The sequence below is a fragment of the Astatotilapia calliptera genome, chromosome 17 (assembly GCF_964374335.1).
Source record: "Astatotilapia calliptera chromosome 17, fAstCal68.1, whole genome shotgun sequence".
In the NCBI taxonomy this organism is placed as follows: Eukaryota; Metazoa; Chordata; class Actinopteri; order Cichliformes; family Cichlidae; genus Astatotilapia; species Astatotilapia calliptera.
Genome location: NC_137438.1, coordinates 32,979,628 through 32,997,416, shown reverse-complemented (window position 1 = coordinate 32,997,416; position 17,789 = coordinate 32,979,628). Strand labels below are relative to the sequence as shown.

Here is a 17,789-nt window from a genome sequence, read left to right as displayed (position 1 = left end):
AACGGCGGGATGGCCTGAGGATACGCACGGCCCGAGGTTGAGAAAGATGACAGGCATGGGAGGAATAACTTCCCTTCTTGTCTGGCCTCCATTTTTTCTGTCTTTTTAAGTGTCTGTCTTTTGAATGTACTCCAACGAATTCTTTCTGCTCCATCTTATACTTTCCTCACACTGTCTTTTGTTTCTGCAGCTCTACCTTTCTCTCTCGTTCCTCTTCCCTCCATCTGATTTCCTCCCCCTACTTACTTTGTTTCTCTGTTAGTGCGACTCTACTGATTGTTCTGTGACTCCAAAACCACAGCATTCCCACAACAGCAAACACTTATGAGACAAGAGCTGCGGCTTAAACAATGGTTTCCGTTTGCCCCGGGACAAAATAACTCACTCTCTTCCGCCTCCAAACACACAAAACCCTCTCTCTCTCGCTCCCTCTCTCTCTCTCTCACACACACACACACACACACACACACACACACACAGAGATAAAGCAGAAACATGCGCACACTCCCACACAAACACTCAGACACTGATACTCACGCCCCAGTATCTATCATTACAATTTATGTTAGCTCTCCAATTCTCCAGCCCTTTCCCTCTCCATCAATATGACAATCACAATTAGAGCATGACACGGCAGGTCGTGACCTGCACCCCTCTGATGCCCCCTGAACCCTGACACCCTCATCACGGTGACTGACACACACACACACACACACACACACACACACACACACACACACAAAATTGGGTACAACAGCAGGCTTTCACTTTTATAGTAGAAAAGAAAAGTGCAAGTGACTGAGGTTTAGCCTATAATCAGCATTTCCTCGTCCTCTAAAAAAAGCAAAGCCTAACCTAAAGGGAAAGTTAGAGTTTAATATAGGGATTAAACTTGATGCCGTTTTCCACTACACATTTTCTCCTATCAAAAGACCCAAAGATGGCTTGTGTGTTGGCATACTATACACATAACCAATGTGTCCAAAAACCTTTCTTTAGCCTTTTTAAAAATCTAGCACACTGATATGAAAAGTTGCATTCAATTGGAGTCATACTTCTGTAAAAAATTTGCTTGCCCTGAGGGAAGCTTTGCTAGTTTATTCACCAGCCACTGCTGTTAGTTAAGTGTAGCTTTTAATTATTGTCACATGCTGCAGTGCAACTAAGAAATAATCCATCAACAACTGTATGAACCTGATTAAAATCTGTTTCAATATCTATATTATCCTGATAACGCTGTAAGACCTGCTAGGAAAGCCGTTCTTCTACTCCACCAGGCATAACAAGATATTTAAAAAAAGGATATTTATTTATTTATTTTTAGAAGCTTAGCATAAAGATATGCTAAGCTTGGTTTCTGTGCTAATGAAAACCCACAGAAACCAAGATTGACCACTGATCTTTCTTGCTATGGCTGGTGGAGGAGAAGAACAGCTTTCCCACCTGGTAATTATCAAGATGATTCGCAGCAGTAGACCCACAACACCCTGCGCACAAAAGGACCATCAAAACTTCTTCTGGAAACCCAAGGTCAAATCGCCACAGGCTAGCAACAAGGAAGCTTGACTATGCTTTGATGACTGCTTACCTATTGTCCTGAAGAAAGTGCTAAGAAACAGCTCAGATGCTACATATTTTGTCATCTCGTCTATGTGGAAGGGGAAAGCCAATTTGGAGACATGCCTAAAAGAACCACTGTTCCAGACAAAGCAAAAGACAAGAGGGAAATCCTACAGCTGGCCAAAGAATGTTGCCTTCTGAGGAAGTCATGGAGGAAAGCCGAGGGGGAAAAAAGGCTTAGGAACCTGGGAAAGATCAGTGAAAGGCTTTAGCACCTCAAGATAACTGAAAGATCAAGAAGTGCAGAGAGCGAGGGGAAGGTTTTTCCATGCCATACCAAGGCCATGCAGCTGGAGTGTTACACTAAAGACCAGCTGTGAAGTAGTTCAAATGCAAGACCCCTTCAATAACCAGGCAGTTCCCAGTCCACCTGAGTTTGATACCACTCCTTCAAAGTGGAGGTCAAACAGATAATAGAATGAGCAAGAGCATCATCGGAACCTGGATCTATCAGTGTACCCTTCAAGCTGCTCAACTGATCATGAAACTTTATGAGAGGTGTTTGGAAAAGTCTCTTTCTCACTTAAGGTTTCCCAAAACTGTAACCAGTTCAGAGGCATTGCTCTGTTGAATGTGGAGGGAAAGATCTTCTCTCAACTGAACCATTTAAATCCTGGCAAATAACTACTTCAATACTAGTTGTGAGCAGGCAGGTGTCCCAGGGTTCCCTATACTCCACAATGATGTAGGAGCACATCCAGATAGCCAAATGCAGCAAGTAACAAGTACTGCTCTCTTTATGGCCAGATTATCCTGATAGGTACAAGACAGACTGTGAGAGAGGGTAGATCCCTGTCAGACCAACAACTCCCAGCCATCTGTTGCTACATGGATTATTTTACCACTTTTCTCTAGACACAAGCTTGTACCTCTAGATTGGTTAAAAGTCTGGAGGAGCATCTATCCCTGGCCCAGAAGGAAATCAAGCCTGCCAAGTCCAGCAACTTGTCAGTCAGGAAACTGCAAAGGAACAATAAACACCTTCTACTCAACAGACTCCCCCTCTTGGTTGAAGGACTCCTGAGAAGACTTGATAGAGAAGCCAGCACTGGAAAGCGTATTTACTCCATGTCCACTGCAGTTACAGCCCAACATCAGGATGGTCTGCAGAAGATTGACCAGTGCTTCCTTCCAGGGAAATTCAAGGTTGGTGAGTGTTACTAGTCCATTTAATACCTACAGTCCATATTATATCGATACCTAATGTGACCTCTGAAACTAAGTGACATCACATTATCAACAGTCTTAAAATTGAAAGCAAAAGCTAACCATTTCCTTTGAAAAAGGATAAGTCTCACTTGCTGTCTTTGTATCACAGCACTGTTTGTCAGAGACATCTTGAAATTTCCATCCCTGGGTTACAAAAAGGAAAAGGGTAAGACTTAGTCGAGCTGAGAAAAATCACCAGATCTGGCAAATTAAATTGCCAGCCCTCAAGTTGGCACAGGAAATAAATGACATGTGACTTATCTCCTGTACTTATTTCATGCAATACACTATTTTTACATAGAATAAATTAGATTTTAAAAAGCTATGAGATGTTGCCTTTTAAATGACATCTTGTGCATTATTTTTGGGATTACAATATCTTTTCAACAAATGTACTTTTCATTTTGTTTGGGTTGCGTTTTCTCAATAGGTGAAAATTCTATTAATAAAATAAACTTAATAAAAAGGTGGATGTTAAATGAACTCTACACTAGACTGATCACTGTAGACCTGATGAGATACCTAGTGGACCTGAATGCAAGATAAAAGTCCAAAATTGTACAACTTTAAACCAGAGATGAGCAGTAGATGTACGCAAAACCATAAAATCCAGGAAACAATCCAGCAGCCGTCAAAGAGAGGTAGGAAAAAATCCACACGGAATACTAAAAATGGCTGGAATGTTTCACAACAAAAAGCATATGAATACAAGATAATTTATCAAGGTGTAAGGGAAAAACTGTAATGTATAGACTGAGGAGACTGAATTGAAATTGGTGACACTAACAAGCACAGGGCAACTGAGGAAGGAAGGAAAACTGATAGGAAAACCAATAAAGACAGGAAGTGCAAATACAGCAGGAAGTAGCTTTAATAATTGTTTAGTTTAATATCTAAAGTGGCAAAAAAATTCACTGGATTTCTTGAACTTTGAATTTTAGATATCTCGTAGACAATGAGGAAAACTTAAATCCAAACAAGGACATAAAAAGGAAAAAGAATAGCAAAGATTTAACACAAGTTCACAGTCTTCATTAAGATATTCATTATTATACTTTTTCAAAGCAATTAATGACATTAAGCTGAAATAAGAAAAATCCTGACACTGTTCAGTTTTATCGCTTGTTACGTGGAAGTCAACTGGAAAAGAGTTAGGAGGTAAAAACTTCTTTAGAGGAGTTTATGAGTGGTGACGCCATTGTTCTGCGCAGTTTAATTACCTCTCTGCCAGCAGGTCTGGTTCCCATTATGTCTGCTAACAGCCAGCTCTCTTCTGCTCTCCTTCCCGCTGCCTTGTCCTCAGCTGGCATCTTTTTCACCACAAAATATACTCATCTCAACATGTATTGCACTCTAGTATTCAAACTTTCAGTGCTGGTTTCACTAGAACAATTGGAAATGTTTGCCAGCAGCGCTACCCGGTTGCATTTCTGTTCAGTTAAAGCCAGTTATCACGAGTTTTCTAATTCTACATGTGGTGTACTAATGTAAAATGTCAGTCACAATGGGATACTTGCATCGTGCTGCGCTATAAAAAACTATTAATCAGAACCAGGATGCTGGCTCATGAGGGTTTTTCCATATGACAAACTTGGCACTGGAAAAGGTGTTGCATACCTTAATAATATGCTTGAAGCTCAAAGTTTTGACAGTGTACTGGCTCTGACCCAAGTGATGTTAAGATGGAGAGTGTTTGGCTCTAGCAGACAGGCTTGTCACTGTTTTCCCCTGCTGAAGACAGGATGTGGACACAGTGTCTTAGCTTACCACTGAGCTAAGGATAAGCAGGATTCAGGAGACAGATGCCCTCTCTACCTTTGAGATGAGACTTATAGCTACTTTTTTAAATAAAGCTTGTAGTTATGGCTGGATCAGGTGACCCCGAGTCCTCCCTTAGTTTTCCTGCAGTATGTTCAGGCTGCTGGAGGCCCTTCCCATGCATTTCACTACTATTGCATGCTGTTAAATTGTGTTTTCCTTCTCCCACAGTGTCCGTTTTATGCCGTCTCTCTATGATCTCTTCCCATTATGCTCTTCTCAGTATAGCCGCTAAACATTCAGTGTGTTGGTATAACAGCAGACAACATAGTTTGATTACAGTTTGTGAAATAAAATTCTATCATCTGTGGGGTTTTTTTAGTGTTTCAACCCTGAAAAAGTGACAAAGACTGCTCAAGGTAAGAAGAGGCGGTTGGTTAAGGTGAGGAAAATGGTTCAGATTGCATTCCAGAACTAATGTTTGTATACTTTTGCTTTTACTCGCTGTTTAGTTTCTAAAACTACTCGAGTATTGTTAAGCACCAAAGTTTAGGCAACAGGAAAGATTGCATTTGGGGTTACAATACTAAAGTTTTAAGTAGATTTTAAGGTGCTTTTGTCTATCATTGGACAGTTTTGACAACAAAAAGTTGTGCAATCATAAACTTGGTAAGAAAAACATTCATTTCAGAATTTTGTGTGTGTGTGTGTGTGTGTGTGTGTGTGTGTGTGTGTGTGTGTGTGTGTGTGTGTGTGTGTGTGTGTGTGTGTGTGTGTTAAATACACTACATGGACACAAATATTAGGCCACACTTCTTAATCTTTGAATTCAGGTGTTTTCAGTCTGATTGTTTCAGGTAAAATAAATTAAAAATCAAGCATCCATGAGGTCTGCCTTTACAAACATTTGTATAAGAATTGCTCACTGAATTCATTGTATGCTAGCATTGCAACAAGCTAGTGTGTGAAGTTCTTTTCCTTCCTTGATATTCCACAATTAACCGCAAGTGGTATTAATGCAAAGTGGAAGCATTTAGAAGCCACAGCAACTCATCTATGAAGTGGCTGACCACATAAGGTTAGAGTGGGCTTTGAATAGTGTGCTAAAATTGGACAATGAAAGATAACACTGAGAGAAAAATCTGAAAATCTCTTTTTGAACTTCAAGGAAACATTTAAACTGTGGTCACTTATGCACACGACAGTAGCTGCATGCAAAATTCCTTTCTAATCTTTGTGCTTGCAGTCAGATTACAGCTCGCGGCTGCACACTCACCCACTCAAATGCAAATTAGTGTTTCCACTGGTGCTAAAGTATTGTGTGCTATATTGCAAATAAAATTTAAATGACATCAATTAAGCATCTTGTTCCCACGGATGTTTACCCACGACATCTAGAGCTGCTCCACTCAGAAGTGCCTCCCATCCCGCCCATAACCTCCCATCTCATTACCTACACGGCTTTAGGGTGAAGAGGATGTGGTCTGCTTAGGTAGGATTTGCTAATGTTTTCCCCCCAACACAATGTGCAGACTCCAGCTGTGGGTACAGACCCACAAGTTCATGTACTTCTAGGTGTACCTACACACGATTATCCAGTGCCGCTCAGGCACTGCATACCGGGCGCTGACCTCAGAATTACCTGTGGAAGATTTTTTAAAAAGGAGGGGGAAAAAGTGAGATAATTAAACACAGATTAAAAGCCAGAGATAGAAAGAAAAATGAAGAAGGAAGAATGAAGTAGCCTCTCTGTGACACAATCTGTTGATCTATAGCTCAGGTAATCTTGCACATCAAAGTACAATATTATTCATCTGTGATTGTATGTTTATCTGAGTGAGTGGGCAGCTATTAGTTGCCATACCTTTGCATTTCAGCGTGATTAGAGTGAAGACAGTGGGCAGTATGTGGGCAGAAACAAGGATATAACTCACATCAATGGTGAAGCCTGCTCCTACAGTTGGATTCACACTGTGAGCTGGGGTATCACAGGGCATTTCTTGCCGCTCTCTCAGCTGCACGAGAGTGGGAGACCGACACTCAGTTCAACACATTAAGGATGTATAAAGAATTAAAGCGGAGGAGATGACAGAAGAAAGACTGAAGTAAGAGCGTAGGATGTGACGAATGGCACAGAGAAATAAGGAGCCTGGTGTGGGAAAGAAGGGAGAGAATGACACAGATATGATTAGTGCTCAGCCTGGGCTCTCTTTGTAACTCGTCCAAAGCGTCTCCTTATCTGGGCTGTTGCTGCATTCCAGACAAATGCAGCCCTATGTCTCCTATCTCCGTGTTTAAGATGCTACTAATGTAGCCATTATGTCTGTGATTTGTTGATAGGGAATGTCCAGCAACTCTCTTTTCAATTAATTACATGCTCGCTAACCTCAGCCAGGTCAGTGTGACTCAGCTGCCTTGTCAAACAATGTATCTGAGGAAAGTTAGTTTGCACTGAATGACAAAAAAAAGTTTCTTCCGCTCTTATTTATTGTCACATACTTCAGGAAATGGAGCTGGTCTCAATAGTACAAAATAAAGGAAATTCACAAATAAATGTTTAGTTTGTTAGAGCTAACAACATAACACTGAACTGCTGTAAACGCCCCAAATGTGAACTATTAGCAGCAGTCTGAGTCAGTGAGGATATTGCTTGAGAAAGGTCATACCTACAAAGAGCTATAGAGCTAAGTGGGAAACATTGCCTGTGTGCAAGACTGCAAATGCATTCAAGAGCTCATCGTTCCTTCCCAAGAGGTGAAATGAAGCCGTGGGCAGAAGGACCAGTTTGACCCTACACTGAATAATTGTGAGAGTGAGAAATGTCTGGTTTGCTACTTGGGATGTAGAAGATGGAGGGAGGGAGACTAAGGGAGAGCCAGAAAGGGGAGGCAAACAAAGTATCTATCATATAAAAGGTTAATGCTAAAGGGAGAAACAGAGAGAGAGAGAAAAAAAAAGAGACAGAGGGAGAGATAATGAAATAATGCTGATGGGCTCGAAGTCTGCAGGTAGAACTGATGCTATCTCGCCGACAAGCTTTTTCCTCTCCACACTCGACACTAAATCACTCACACTGACTCAGAAATGCCCAAGGAGATTGGGCTTTCAACAAATGCTAAATCTTTAATCTTTAATCTCAGAGTGCGTGCATGGTACAAATATGTACAGTCTGAGAAATTAGACATGTTGAAAAATTCAAGCTACATTTGATTAGTGCTGTGTAAAACGATCCCTGGGCTGCTATAACTGTTAAAATCAGCTGCAGTTTTATAGTTGGATCCATTTTAGCAGTTATAATCCAAAATAGAAATTATGCAGTTGCTTGTCTCACTCACATTTCTTCGTAACTCACATTGTGCTGTAATGTGTGACATATGGAAACCAAGTGATATGTTTTCTTTTGGATGTACGGCTGAATATTGTAAGAGGAGCAGCGGTTCTTGCGAATTTTGGAGGGACGATGGGCACCTTGCTGTGGCATGAGCTCATTGGTCCTTCCAATGATGTACTGATTTTGACTCCTATCCATCCTTGGTTACGCCCAATGAAAACCTCGGCATCTTCAGCTCTGCTTCTGCAATCCTTCTGTCAAAAATCTCTGCCGACACTCATCCACACACTCAACCCTCCCTGCATTGTCTTCTTCGCTACCTTTCACTACCTCTACACCTTACATGTTCACCTTTCCACCTGTTTCCTTCTTATTCACGCACATGTTCTGTCTTCCACTTCTACTGACTTTCACCCTTCTTCTCTCCAGTGCATACTGCTGCCTACTCTTACTCCAGATCACCATGTCATCTGCAAAGTTATCGTAGTCATCATACACCTCATCTGTCCTGTCCATCACCACTGCAAACCACCAAATCTCCTCATCTTTGTTCCTCAGTCCAGAGGATACACCAAACACCTTATTGGCAGTTTCCCCTCACCACTTCAGCTGTACTTTCCCACTCATCTGGTAACACTTCACTACCACCCAAAGCCTGTCTCAACTCCTCCCTGCAACATTCTTCCTTCCTCAGCATCTGCCATTTAATCCTTGCCTCTGCCTTCACTTGCTCCCCCTTCTTGATTTTCAAAATTAGCTTAAAGACTACTATTCAATGCTGCCAAGTTATATTCTCCCCTGCCACCACCTTGCAGTCTCCTATCTCTTTTAGCATAGTCAACCCCTCTGCAGTTTCCTCCATCCTTATGTCACCCCATGTTCTTCACTCTTAAAATATGTGTGTTCACAACAGCCATTCCCACCCTTTTTGTAAAATCTAGTAGTAGTGCTTAACAACACAACTACCCAACACCTGCTCGTCACCTCTGTTTCCTTCATCTATATTGAAGCTTTCTCCAATCACCACTCCAGATACTCTCTACCAATTCAACCACTACCATTTCTAACTTACGTCAGAATTCCTCTCTTTCTCTTCTAGCTGACATCCAATGTTCAGCATCAGTTGTTCAGTGTCCAGCTTTAAACTTAGGATCCTGTCTCAGACTCTCTTTACCTCCACAACACCATCCACATGATTTTTCTTTAAAATTGCCTCTAGTTCAGCGGTCCCCAACCCCCGGGTCACGGACCGGTACTGGTTTGTGAGTCATTTGGTTACTGGCCACGAGAGCTGAGGCTCAAGTGTAAAATTTATGGTTTTCAGGGTTTTTATAGTTTTTTTTGTGTGCGTTTTTATCGTTAACTCGGTTTCCCGTGTGTTATGAATAAATCTTCTTTTGCTGCATTTACCCGCGACACCTTAAAGGCCGGTCCGTGAAAATATTGTTGGACATAAACCAGTCCATGGCGCAAAAAAGGTTGGGGACCACTGCTCTAGTTCATTTCTCTTTCTATCTACACCATGGCAAAACAGTTTGACTCTACCTTCAATGCTTCTGAGCTTGCTTCCATTCCACGTGGTCTCCTGTATAAAGAGTACACCAGTTTACCTTCCATCTTTCCATCATATCACATATCCATCTCTCTCTCCTTTACCAGTCAAAGTCCCTGGATTTAAGGTCTCTACTCTCACCTCCACACTCCTGTTAACCTGACCCCAATCAATCTAATGTGTAACTCTGAGTCTTATGATCTGCAAAGATTTTATGACAAACGCCCTTTCTGATATCATGTTTGCTATTTATCCAAGCTTGGGACTGGTAGTATGAGTACACTGGGTTGTGGCTCTGCAATTGCTGGATTAGAAAGGTTCTAACATAAACAAGATAACCCTCGAGTTGTTATAATATTAAATAATTAGCAAAGACGTAGAAATTAAAAATTAACCGGACATTTGCCTTCAACAAACAAAATCAGACTAAATGAGAAGCATCCAAGTTTGGAAATCAGATTATTTTCTGAAAGGAAGACGTCACAGAAAGTTTAGTTTGCGCATTTCCATTACTTCTGATGAATTTGTTTGTCGTCCACACGTTGGCTGAGTTGAAGTGGGAAGTGAATGGACTTTCTCTGACTTGATAATGGTGTTGCTTGCAGTGTGAACACTGAGTTCAGCCTTGTGTCCACCAGCCGCCTCTTTTTTTAGTCTGCAGTGTTAAACAGATGCTCGTGGGATGTGTAAACTCTGTTGTTGCAAAGTGACTACTGGAAATCTGCTTGTTATGTATTATACATGACCTACTTTTACACATTCTTACTGATAAATGAATGTCCAAAGTGTTATAAAAGAGAAGAAAAATATGATTCTGTATGTTTTGTCCTAAAATGTGATTCTGGCACATCAGCTGGGTGACCAAAGTGTATGTTTTTTCAAGAGCCATGACTCGCAGGAAAGAGTTGTGAAAGTGCTTCTTGCCTTAGCCCAGACCTCTCGCTGGTTTTCTGAGTAAGTGTGGAAAAGCTCATTGCACAACACTTTGGTGAGCAGTAATTCTCCCTTTTAGTCAGCAGTGCACATTAAATTTCAGAAGCTTTTGAGCAAAACGTATTAAAAGGGTGAGAATGATATAGGGGAATGTGGATAAAATGATCTTTTAGAGCAAAAGAGTAAGAAAAAAAACAGATGAGGTAGAAAGGAAAGAGTTGAGTGGAAAAAACAAGAAATAAGAGCTTTTTATGGCTTTGATTTAAGAGGTGGTTATCCATCCAATGGAAGGAGGATGTAGTTTTTATATGACAGAGCAGTAAAAGTGAGCTGGATACATAGGAGCACTTTAAATCAATAAAGAGATCCTTGGTAGAAAGTACAAAAGATGAGCTTAATTCCACCGAGGACACAAATCTGCTGGATTATGAAGACAGGTTTGACTGTAATCAGATCAGCGTTGTCAAGCTCTTGCATGTTGTTATACATGTTTTTTATTATGCAGTGTAATTAAACAAACTGAATTACGAATTACTTGGCTTTGCTTCTAACAATAGCTCATCAAATCTATCAACAAAGGCTGTTGTGTACAAATAAAAAACCAAAAAACCCTTTTGTCTGGAGCTAATGAGCCAGCAAACTGAACACCATGAACCATAAACACTGAAACACATATAAAGTGATAGTGGTACAACAAAAAAAATGCAGCATCTGACCTGGCAGCAGGCACATAGCGGGGCTGGGTAAGACAGACTAAAATGCCAGCAGCATCTTCGGTGTGTTATTTTATAGCCACATCATTCATCTTCCTACTCACACAACTATGCACCATTTGTCATCTGTTATGTTGGAGGATGTCATAAATCTGACCACTGAGAAGTGTGTGGGTTTACAAACGTGTGTGTGTTTGTGTCTCTGCTGTGAATGATAAAACAGACATTATCTCCAGTATTCTGAGATCCTGTTTTCTCCTGTTTGATTGGCTCGATCAGTTGTTTTGGTTTTTTTTGTTTGTTTGTTTGTTTATAGCCGAACCTTAATCAAACAGGATTGTGCTTGGTACATTGAAACACAGTTTTACTTTAATGAAGCAGAAGCCCATAATTGTTTTAAGAAGCACATGAGATTTCTGGCTATGTTGAGACAGTTAATTATGAAGATCAAGAGGGTTTTTAAGGAATAAAGATGGGTTTGGTTTGGTTGGAATGGACTAGTTTTGTTAAAAATAGGCAACAACCACAGTTTGTAAAAATGGATGTAACAACCATGATGTCACTCACTGGTTTGAGCACTATTTTTCTGAAATCTCATGTATGGCATTATGGCCGGTACCATTTTGGTTTCTCTTAAGGCAGGCATGTTAAACTAAACAGTACAAAATGTACTTACTAGGCAAAAGGACCACAAATTTTTAGTTTTCTAGTGCAATCAGTTTCACCTTCTAAAGGCCAAGTAATCACCTTAACAATCATCCTAACTCTAACCCTTAAATTATACTAGAAAATATGTAATTTATTGCCTATTACCATTTCTCCAAATGTGTAGAGCACAGAGGGTTTAAAAATTAAAAGTTACACCTTATCACTGTGGCTTTTGATGCTACAACTTTTACTTTGAAAGCAAATGTTTCCAGTTTGCGTCACACTTTCCCAAGTTTCACTACTGCTCAGTTAGTGGTTTGCATGTAGTTGCAGACAGTTGGGACCTTCCATGCCAACCACCGGCAGCTGCAGCAATCTGCTGGTGACCAAACTGAAAACAAGATTTTTGGTGGAGCACCCTGTTTGGAACAAATTTTACCTGGAAGCAGTCAGGAACCTCCACCAAACACTTGGCAACCTGTAAGGGAATGTACATTTTTCCCTCGAAACAAGAGTTTCCCAGAAGGTCTCTAGGCCTGTATGCCTATCAAGTTGGTCAGCCCCCTTATAGATTGGGCTCTAAAGGGATTGGCCCAATTTTTTTAGCCAGCCTCAAATGCCCAATTGTGGAACTGCAGTTTTTAAACACTTTTTTTAATGGTTTAATTTAAAGAACATTGCACCTTTGAAAGAAAAGCTCTCTTTCTTTCCATCAGAGCTGTGAGCGAGTTAAAGGCTATGAGGGAGAGGTGGGAACTATTTATCACAGCCCTAACAGAGAGAGGGAGAGAGAGATAACTAATCACGCTCAATACCTGTCAATCTAACATGCATGTCCTTGGAGTGTGGGACAAACTTAGAGTGTCTCTGAGTACTCAGAGAGTGCCTGTGTGAGCACGGGCAGAATATGCAAGCTCCACGTAGAAAGGCCCCAGCAAGCCAGAACATTCAAATCCAGAATCTTCTTTTAACAGTGTGCCAGCACCTTAAATCACTGCCCCCCCCCTTCCCTTTAAAAACAAAAAAACAAAAAAAACAAAACAACCCAAACATACATGGTAGTATGGACACACTGGTTGTTTTGGGGTTCAAGCTTGTGACTTTCAAATTAAAATTTTACTTCCTTCTTTAACCTCTTCTCCACTCTCTCTCCTTCTCTGTGTGTGCGTCTCGTAGTCTGCGTGATTACGACTGGTATGGCAGGAATGTCACACATCACACACATAGACCCAGCAGCTGTCATGGCAACCCCACTCTGGGCCTAGTTGACAAGTGGATTATCAGACCTTAAGGTAGAACAACATAAGGCACAGATATACCTCTTTTTTTTTTTTTTTTTTTTTTTAAAAGCAGAATAAATTCATTAAAATCAAAGCAAAACCCAGCCAGCCACTCCTCTAGATAGTACCTGGTTACTATTTCACTTTTTTTGTGCTTGTTGAGTGAGTGTAACATCCCATACCTAAAACTTCAGAGACCTCCACATCTAATGAAAAATGAAGACCAACAGAGTCTTTATTGAAGACAAATAGTATACTCTCTGTTCATCCCTAACCCTTTATACACTGAATATAGGCCTAAATCTCAGCCATTATATTTGACTGCACCATGAGGAGCTTCAGTTTTGACTCCATTTTCAGATGCTCTTCGTCTGAGTGCAATTGTGGTAGATATAGTGTAGCAGATCACCATCTCCTCATGTAGACAAGTTGATCTTGGAATCAGCTTGGGGAAATGTCATAAAATCTACTTAGCAGCCCAGCTCCCTTCTGATGAAGTGCATATAGCCTCATGCATCGAGTTAATGTGAATTCATGGTGCACGATCCCATGGCATTATGATTAGTACTTTAAGAACATGGGACAAAGGGCCAACGGCTGCTCAGTAGAACTACAGGAGGACAGCAAAGCGATATTAAAAAAAAAATAAAATACAGATGTGCAGTAAATACAGAGAGGTTAATTCTAAGAAGCAGCGAGGAAGAGATGTCGGATAAAAGAGCGAAAACAAAGGACAAAGGAGCCGGAAAAAGAATTAAGTGACATGATTTCAGAGGGACGGTCTCAGACTACAGTAGGATGACAAACTGCAACTGAAGCCACAATGTGACATTTAGAGGAGACCATGAAAATGTTTTTCTCATTCAATGCAGCCTTTATCCAAACTGCCCATCTCTTTTTCCACTGCTGACAAATGACTTAATGTTTTTCACATTAGATGCCTTCCTTTAAGCTTTGGGAGCATCATCTGTGCTACAATATTTCCATTTCTGCCATATTGATTCTGAGTTAAGCGACTGTACAAAGGCTGCATCTTACTTAAGAGACACCAATTACAGTTTCAAAAGATTAACACAGAGGTTTAAATGTGGTCATCACATTTAGCTGTTTAATGATCAGCTGTAGAAATACTTTGTTTAGATAGAAATATCCTAACACCATCATCACCAGACGATGAACTCCTACAGACTTATCTTTAGCACATGAATGGGACTGAGTGAGAAATATCAGCAACTAATCAACAGATTGACGTGGGAAACTGGTAAACTACTGGTGTTCACAATAATAAATAAGAGTAATAATAAAGCTTCCAGGTGTACGTTTCCTACCTGGATGGAAGAAGTAACAGTACAGGATACACAGTATGACGTGACAAAGAACAGAAACAAACTGAGGGTATAAATACACACAGAGACACTTGGGGAAGGTGAACATATGGGTGTAAACAATCAAGGCATCGAGACTGGGGAAAGTATAACTGAACACGTGAGACAAAGGCTCCAAAAATAATTTAAACTAACAGGAACACCCAACACTGATACAAAGGGAACATGAGGAAAGTGCAGAACTATAACTATAAAACCTAAAAGACTAAACTGAGTACAAAAGCAAACATCACTTTTAACTGGGAATAAATACAAAAGAAATACACAAAAGGTGAAAAACTAAACAGTAAGCAAACTAAGAATCAAACTGAAAACAACTAGCCAAAAAAAATGCAGGCCATTCAAGCCTGGAGTGTCTTGAATCGCCATTTGAAGCTAGCTCCAAAAGTTCAGTTCTCATATGAGTCATTCTTGCTAAAGACGCTGTTCAAAATAGGAAGAAATATTAGGGGAAAAAGAGATTCTCACTATGATCTGACAGATGGAAACATGCAAGTAGCCAAGAGCAAGTCTGCTTTATTGTTCACTGCCTGCCCCTGCTTTTCAGGCAAAAAGGCGAAAGATTTTGATAACTTTTTGCCTGCATTTGCATCCCTAAAAAACAAAAATAACAAGAAAAAAAACCCCCCCTATTAAACATTACTTGAAATGTAACAGAAAAATGAAATAGAAAAAAAATTCAAAAGTCCATCAGAAATTACCAAAAGCTCTTTACCACTTTGGAAAAAAGTAACACTAGCAGAGCAAACAAGAGAGATATTAAATCCAGGGACTCAGGATTATATCCATGGCTTCAATTTATCTCAGCGTAAAACTAAACTTGGCCGACCTTTCACCAAGAGTCACCAAGAGAGTGTTTAATGGAGGGCAATATGACATAAAACAACAAGCAGTTCCTCTGGGATTTTACAGAAGTATTGTGTTAATTGTTTTTAGCCATTTTTATTCATAGTACCTCATTTCCATAAGTTCAAATGTAATTGGACAAACTAACAATTTTAAATATAAAGTTTGTTTTCATTTTCCAGCTGAAATTCTTTTGGTGTCAATGGCTGCCGTTAGTTGCTGCTTGTATGTGGGTCTCTCTGTCTTCAGTTTGTCTCCCATAACTGAAAAGCACGCTCTACTGGTCTGAGATCAGGTCAACAGTTGTTGAAGAATATTATATTTCATCAGGCAGATGGCTGCCCCTTGTTGAGCCTGGTTCTCCTGGAGGTTTCTTCCTGTTAAAAGAGACTTTTTCCTTCCCACTGTTGCTTTTGTTGTTCTTTCTCAAAGGGGGAGTTAGATTGTTGGGGGTTTCTTCAGAATAGTGTAGGGTTTACAGTGTAACACACCTTGAGACAACTGTTGCCTCAAGATAATTTCATTATGGTTTTATTCTCCCAAGAATAATTTACTGGAGCTTTGATCTTTAAATTTAAAGAGTGGTTTTCACCTTCTAGTAAATTCTCTGTGTTGACATTTGATGGTGATTCTCCCCAAGAGCGTTGCTGATTTTGTTAGATGTGAAGGCGTTTTCCTTAACCATGGAAATATATCTTTATCGCGGAATTCTTTATTAAAAAGAAGTTACCATATTTTTTTAATTGGCCATCTCTCTGATAGTTTTACTTTTTCAGCCTGACAATGTTTATTTATGTTGTTGATTTTGCTTACCTGCTGTTTCCTGGAGACAATTGACAGGTCCCCTGTGGTTAGGTGGAGTCCACTGCTTTCTGTGCGTCAGCTGACACACCTGTTATTAATCAGTGCATCAACCAGCTGGTATTTAAGGGTGAGCTCAGTCTTCCAGTTGTACTTTTTTTTTTTTTGTTGTTGTTAATAATTTCCTGCATTTTTGCTAAAAGAAGACACCCAAGACCCAGGACGTCCTCTATTAAGTGCATCACGACTTCGTAGGATATATATGGTCTGTAATTATAATATTATGCAGACACACCAAGAAAAGGTTAAAGTCATTTCTTAATTTTTCACCATCATTTTTGATATGCTGACAGCTGAGGTGGGAAAAAAGAAAATGTACTTTTTTATATCCTAAAGAATTATAACCATCAATGTTTGAACTATCATTAAAATATTAAGTTAATTTGTCTGCCTTTGAAACAACGTTCAGCACCTCATTGTCATGGCAGATTTATGATGGTGAAGAGAAATTGTTTTCTGGTTAACCTGTAAGTGGGAGTGAAAAAAAAGCTGTGCTGTCATTTATCTGCAGGTCATATTCTCTCAGACAAATATACACATTTGGGCCTCCTTTAGAGCGATCGCCCCCCCCCCTCCAGTCTGTCTGTCAGAGAGGAATGAGTTTAGATTAATGAGAGAGGAAGAGAAAGTCACATTAAGAGCATATGTCATTATATCCTTACAGGAGCCGCAGAAGACAAAGAGAGAAGAAGGCCTAAATAAGCTGAGACTGAAACAGCCTCTCGGCATTGCTTAAACATCTATCAAGTCAGCAACATATGATTCACAGTATTGCCAAGAATTTCTCCCACTTAAAACAAAGCCCCTAACAGCTGCCCAGGAAAGACACTGACAGCAAGGCGAGCCAAAACCAGCCTCACTACATCTTGTGCGTGTGTGTGTGTGTGTGAGTGAGAGAGAGAGAGAGAGAGAAAGAAATAAACGCATGGTCACAGACAGAAATGGGTCAGAGCAAAAAAAATAATGAGTGGCAGCAGATAACAACTGTACCGACAAGATACGGTGCATACAAACGGCGCATCCTGCAGTGGTTTACACCTAAAATGACGGCAGTGCAAAAGGTGACGAACATCACAGCAAAACTATGTGGTGAGATCAGGAAGTTCCACAAACACAGAAAATTTAAAAACCAAATACGTGATTTGAATTCAGATGATTTCTCCTTAAGTGTAGCCTTCTTGGTCAGTGCGGCGACACTTTAACCAGTGCTGCAACTTTTTGATTGCACCACGTAAGTCCTATTGTGTGTTTGCGGCATTCCTCCAGTGTGTCAAAATGGCAATTCCAGTTAAGCTGGACATACACTGTGCAAATTTTTTTTCTTTCCAGTTGCGTTATTCAGCTCCTGCTCAAACTGTACAATTGAGGCTACGTCCACACCTAACCCGGATAGATTTGAAAACGGCGTTTCCGTCTGAAAACGGCGTTTTCGTCTGAAAACGCTCCGCGTCCACACTGTCGTTTTCACAGAGTTGTTCGTCCACATTGAAACAGCCGAAAACGCTTACGTTCCAGTACTGCGCATGCGTGATACTCAAGACGATTTGACCTGCCTCGTTTCTGTCTGCCGTTTATTTACTTTCCGGCTCATTGAAATGTCGCGGCAAAATGTCGACTGCATCACATGACTAAAATGTGTCATTGTTTTCAAAA

At 40.4% G+C, this 17,789-nt stretch overlaps 1 protein-coding gene across 1 annotated transcript in view; it reads right to left on the bottom strand.

The window, feature by feature from the left end:
• The window catches only part of prickle1b (prickle homolog 1b), a 76,614-nt gene extending 60,508 nt beyond the window's left edge, over positions 1-16,106 (bottom strand). The window contains exon 1 of the mRNA XM_026146846.2: positions 16,089-16,106. The gene's annotated coding sequence lies outside the window, so the exon portion shown is untranslated. The remainder of the gene's footprint in view (positions 1-16,088) is intronic.
• Positions 16,107-17,789: the final 1,683 nt, after the last annotated feature.